This window comes from Triticum aestivum, chromosome 4A (assembly GCF_018294505.1).
Source record: "Triticum aestivum cultivar Chinese Spring chromosome 4A, IWGSC CS RefSeq v2.1, whole genome shotgun sequence".
Classification (NCBI taxonomy): Eukaryota; Viridiplantae; Streptophyta; class Magnoliopsida; order Poales; family Poaceae; genus Triticum; species Triticum aestivum.
The window spans coordinates 20,217,745-20,224,246 of record NC_057803.1 but is presented as its reverse complement, the minus strand read 5'-3'; positions in this window follow the sequence as shown (position 1 = coordinate 20,224,246).

Here is a 6,502-nt window from a genome sequence, read left to right as displayed (position 1 = left end):
GGGTATCTTCTTCGTTTCTTTGGCCGGCTTGAACGATCCTTCAGCTTCCAACTCCTTGGGATCGGGCGACATCTCTGGCTGCTTGCTTGCCATCGCCACAACCCAGTCAAGGAGCCGCTTCTCAACTGCGATCACGAGGGACTCGTCCAGCCGACTGCTCTCTGCTACGCATGCAGACGACTTCTTGTAGTTGCCAGTTATGGTCAGAATCCCCTTGGAACTCGGCATCTTCATCTTGAGGTAGGCATAGTGGGGGACAGCCATGAACTTGTCTAGGGCAGGCCGGCCAAGTAACATGTGGTATGGGCTCGCAAGGTCCACCACCTCAAACCAAATTGACTCTTGGCGGAAATGATCTTTGTCTCCAAAGAGGACGGCAATCCGAATCTTGACGATTGGTGAGCAGGAAAGGCCAGGAACTATGCCATGGAACACTGTCCGGCTGGACTGAAGCTGCCTGTGTCTGATTCCTAATTTGTCGACGGTATCCTTGTACAGGATGTTGATGTTGTTGCCGCCATCTATCAGGACTCTGGGGAAGCGAGCAGCCGCTTGTCCATGGCAAAGGTGGCGTCCAAAACCAAGGCATAGGAGCCGGGTTTGGGCATTACTTCCGGGTGGTCAGCTCTGCTCCAGCTGATGGGCTTCTCAGACCAATGCATGAACTCTGGTGTCTCAGATGCTACTGCATTCACCTCTTGCTCCTGCAGCCGCCTGCTGCGTCAATCATCGGCCACGCTGGTGAACACGACATAGGTTCCATGCTCTTCTGGGTACTCGTCTTATATCGCGCCGACTGGTCTGACCGCCGGCTGTTGGGGCAGAGGAGGAGGCGGCTGCCCAGCAGGTGGGGGAGGCAAAAGGTCGTCTCCCTTGGCGATCCTGGTGAGCCAGTGGCACTTCCGAGTGGTGTGGTTGGACGGCTTCGCGCCACTATGGAATTTGCAGGGTCCATCCAAAGTCTGCTCATATGAGAAAGCCGGCTGCCAGTTGGGCTTGCCGCCCTTCTGACGTTTGGGCGGGGGCTGCCCTTCCGGCTGCTGGTCTTCGACTGTCGCCACCTGCCGGCTGGTGGAAGCCGGCTGTGGGGCTTTGCACTTGTGGTCGCTCTGCTGTTGACACCGACTGGCGTCACCAGCCGGGGTTCGAGGACCTTAGGAGCCACCTTGCCTGTCGCACTAACTTGGATCTCTGTCTTCATGGAGGAGTCGGCCGTGGCATATTTGTCTGCTATGATCAGCAGCTCGTCGAGGGTCTCCAGCTCATCACAGAGAAGCCTGTGCTTGAGGAGGGTGCCCTCTCGACATCCTGCAGTGAAGTACTCAATGGCCTGCACCTCGTGCATGCCCTCGCAGGAGTTGCGGAGCTCGGCCCAGTGCGTGAGGTAGTCGCGAGTTGACTCGTTGGGGCCTTGCACGCACAAGGAGAGCTGGCGAGGTTTGGGTGGCCGCTTGTACGTTCTGGTGAAGTTGCAGACGAAGGCGTCGGTGAAGTCAACCTAACTGTTGATGCTGCAGGGCTTCAAGCTGTTCAGCCATGTCCGGGCCATGCCCTGGAGCATGAGCGGAACGTACTTCACGGCAACACGCTTTTTGCCGTTGGCTATGCTGACGGCCGTGGAGTAGTCAACTAGCCAATCTTCCGGCTTCACGGAGCCCGTGTATTTGGGTGTGTCTCTTGGGAGCATGAACCCTTTGGGGAAGGGCTCATCTCGAATGCGAGGGCCGAAACACGGCGGACCCAACTCATCTTCTTCTTCAAGCGCCAGGGATCGGTGGAGACGGTCGATCCGGTGGCGGGCATCATTCTCTCCGACTCCCTCTCGGCGGCCAAGGCGGTCGTCGAGCATCGGGTGATCAACAGGCGGCGGGGAGACTCGCCTTTCCCTACGAGGGGGAGGAGGCGGACAGTCGTCCCATCGTTCCACTGCTCTTGGGCGGCCGTCTTGGTCGCGTTCTATGGTAATGCGAGTCCGACTGCGGCTGGCAGCAGGCTCCTTGTCCTTTCTTCCACGGACGCCACCAGTCAGCGTCCGAGATGCCATGCCTTGGTCTCAGCGGGGAGGCAGGTCGTCATTCTGCCGGTGCGGCACATCAGTGCGGCAGCCGGCCTCGTTCTGCTCCGCAGCCGCGTCAAGGAGTCGCTGGACGCGCTCCGTCATCAAGCGACGTTCTTCGCCCTCGAATTTGTCTAGATCATCCGCCGCCGCCTGGGCGGCTCGGATATTCTCCGCAGGCGTGGCGTAAACGGGGCGATTTGCCCCGAACAGGTTGGCGATGGCCACGCCGCACTGCTGGACCGTGCCAAGGCGGCTAGGTCCAGCTGGAGCCGGCGTGCCGGCCACAGCGCCGTCCATCTCACATTGGTAGGCCTCTGATAGGCGTCTCATGCTGGCCAGCTTCTTGGCGCCTTCGACTAGCTGAAGGCGGCGTGCCTCCAGCGTCTCGGCGTTGGCATCTTCGGGAATGGGCGCTGCCAGGTCTTGCAGCGCCGCGCTGAGCGGGTCATAATCACCCCCGCTGGAGTGCTCACCATGACTAATGACAAGCACTTCCGTGACGGTGCTTCCACCGCTCTCCGCGCAAGGGAGCGGCTCGTCATAGACCACCACGTTGGTGGGGAATGTGTCAAGCGACACGGTGTCGGAGTCGACCAACATCGGATCGGTGGAGCCTACGGACTCCAAGTCCCCAGCTGGCTCACTGGCGACGTGGAGTTTATCGAGGAGGCCCGCGAGGAGGCTCTCGGGGCCGCCTGTGCCCCGTCAGATGCGGGCTCGTCGGAGAGGCGGACCCCGCCGACAAGATCGGCGAGGGAACTGGCCGCGCAGGCGATTTCAGCGCCATGCAGTGCGTCGGCGCAGACTCCGTCTGGCATGTCGGGCTGGCTGCACTCGCCGGGGAGGAAAAGGGTTCCCGTCCAGAACAGGTCTCCGGACGATGGTGCACCTAGCCCCATGGTGGGTGCCAAATGTCGGGGGTTGGGTGTGACATATGCCAATGGATGGCTTATCATGGTGGGAGCGAGTAGAACTTCGCCGGTGCCCGGAAGCGGGATGAGGCGTAGACACAAACGCCGGCATACTTTACCTAGGTTCGGGGCTCTCCTAGGAGATAACACCCCTAGTCCTACTCTGCAGGGTCTCCACATGATCACTAAGGCAAAGTGAGTACAAGGGCGCTCCTCGAGCTGTATGCTAGAGGTAGGAGAAGCTAGGGCTAGCTCTCTCCTCCCTCTATGATCTGGTCTAGTTCTAATGGGTGGGACCCTTTGCATGGGTGCCCTGGGGGTTTATATAGGCCTACCCCCCAGGGGTACAATGGTAAACTGACTGGGCGCAGGGCCCAGCCGTCAGTCTCTTCGCCTGCCGGCCTTTCTGCCGACTGCTGGGGCCCCGCCGACTAGTCCGGTACGGAACCGACAGGCCGTACCCGCCGCTTGTGGGTCTTGCCGGCTGCTGATTACTGTAGTTGTGCTTCTAATGATGCAGGCTTGGTCATGGGGTCATGGCTACAGCCCCGCCGTCTGGCGGGTGATCACTATGGCCACTCTCTGTCTTGTCTAGTTAATGGCGTGGGGGACCCGCAAGAGGGGCTGGCCGACTCCCGGGGGCCGGCTCCCTACGGGTCCGACTGGTGGCGCTCTTGCCGTCTTCTGGACTCTCGTTGGCCGGTAGGGCCCGTCATCCGTGGACCGTACTGACAGGCCGTCGTGGGTGCAGGACTCCGCCCACTATTGCTGATGTCAGGGATGGCATAGCAACAGTGTCGCGCCAGACGGAGATCTCCGTTGGTACGGCGCACTGTGGCCTAGCCATCCCCTGGAAAGGGGAGGGAGTGGGCTTCACTGTCGCCACTCCCCGTCCCATCACCCTTGATGAGGGCATGGGCTTCGTTGGTGCCGTGGGCCGACTCCCCGTGGCCGGCTTCTCTGGAAGCCGCCAGGTGGGAGTCGGCCGGTCTTGACCTCGCCTCTAGGACTCCGCCGCATGCGGGTAGTCGACTGTTCCTTCAGCCGGCCTCCAGAAGGCGGCTCTTCATCCTGGCGTCTTGAGGGGCGCAGTCAGCCCCGATGTCTTGAAAGGTTCGGGGCCTCGGGTTAGCCTACCCGTGTCCCATTACTCCGACAATATCATAATCTAGGGTGGGTGAACAAATTACTGTCGAGTGATACGTCTCCGTCGTATCTACTTTTCCAAACACTTTTCCCTTGTTTTGGACTCTAACTTGCATGATTTGAATGGAACTTACCCGGACTGACGTTGTTTTCAGCAGAATTGCCATGGTGTTATTTATGTGTAGAAACAGAAGTTCTCGAAATGACCTGAAACTTCACGGAACATCTATTCGGAAATAAAAAAATCCTTGCAAGAGATGAAGACCAGGGGCCCACCACCTGTCCACGAGGGTGGGGGGCGCGCCTGCCCCCCTAGAGCGCGCCCCCCTGCCTCGTGGGCCCCCTGGAGCTCCTCCGACCTCAACTCCAACTCTATATATTTGGTTTCAGGGAAAAAATCAGAGAGAAGAATTCATCGCGTTTTACGATACAGAGCCGCCGCCAAGCCCTAAAGCCTCTTGGGAGGGCTGATCTGGAGTCCATTCGGGGCTCCGGAGAGGGGAATCCGTCGCCATCATCATCATCAACCATCCAACATCACCAATTTCATGATTCTCACGGCCGTGCGTGAGTAATTCCATCGTAGGCTTGCTGGACGGTGATGGGTTGGATGAGATCTATCATGTAATTGAGTTAGTTTTGTTAGGGTTTGATCCCTAGTATCCACTATGTTCTGAGATGATGTTGCTATGACTTTGCTATGCTTAATGCTTGTCACTAGGGCCCGAGTGCCATGATTTCATATCTGAACCTATTATGTTTTCATCAATATATGAGAGTTCTTGATCCTATCTTGCAAGTCTATAGCCACCTATTATGTGTTATGATCCGTTAACCCTGAAGTGACAATAATCGGGATACTTACCAGTGGTGACCGTAGTTTGAGGAGTTCATGTATTCACTATGTGTTAATGCTTTGGTTCGGTACTCTATTAAAAGGAGGCCTTAATATCCCTTAGTTTCCGCTAGGACCCCGCTGCCACGGGAGGGTAGGACAAAAGATGTCATGCAAGTTCTTTTCCATAAGCACTTATGACTATATTCGGAATACATGCCTACATTACATTGATGAATTGGAGCTAGTTCTATGTCACCCTATGTTATGATTGTTACATGATGAACCGCATCTGGCATAATTTTCCATCACCGATCCATTGCCTACGAGCTTTTCATATATTGTTCTTCGCTTATTTACTTTTCCGTTGCTATTGCTATCATCACTACAAAATACCAAAAAGATTACTTTTGCTACCATTACCTTTTGCTACAGTTACCACTACTATCATATTACTTTGCTACTAAATACTTTGCTGCGGATAATAAGTTTCCAGGTGTGGTTGAATTGACAACTCAGCTGCTAATACTTGAGAATATTCTTTGGCTCCCCTTGTGTCGAATCAATAAATTTGGGTTGAATACTCTACCCTCGAAAACTGTTGTGATCCCCTATACTTGTGGGTTATCAAGACTATTTTTTGGCGCCGTTGCTGGGGAGCATAGCTCTATTCTTTGAGTCACTTGGGATTTATATCTGCTTATCATTATGAAGAACTTGAGAGATCCAAAAACCAAGATTTATCCCTCAACTACGAGGGGAGGTAAGAAACTGCCATCTAGCTCTGCACTTGATTCACCTTCTGTTTTGAGTAAGCTTGCGACACCTAAACCTGCTTCTGCTATTCTTTTTGATATGTCGCATGTTATTGATGATGCCACTTCTGCTATGCATGATACTTCTGATGAAACTACTTCTATGCTTGATACTACTGTGCCACTTGGTGAATTTCTTGATGAACAACTTGCTAGGGTTAGAGAGAATAAAAATATTGAATCTGATAATACTAATGAAAGTGATGATGAAGACTCACCTGTTATTCCTGAGGGTTATGTTTTTGAAAAAGAAGCTGCTCTAGCTATTTTAGCCTGCAAAGATAGATACGAACTTAAGAGCTTATTAGCTAAATGGAATAAGAAATCTCTAAATGCTAGGATGAAACCTGATCCTGCTTTTGTTACTTCACCTATCTGTGTTACTAATAAGGATTATGGATTCTCTGTTGATCCTGATATAATTACTTTGGTTGAATCTGATCCTTTTCATGGCTATGAATCTGAAACTAGTGTCGCACATTGTCGTGGAATTGTCACGGCAGATGTCCTTAGTGTCAGGACTTAGTCGCGAGGCCAACGCATCTATGTGGTAGCTTGAGAGGGGTTGAGCAGGATGAGAGACGCGATGTTTTACCCAGGTTCGGCCCCTCACGGTGGAGGTAAAAGCCTACATCCTGCTTCATTGATATTGATGATGATGATCACGGTTACAAGAGTGCTCTAACTCGAGAGCTATTGTCTAAACCTAACTTATCCAACTTGTGGAACTTGTGAA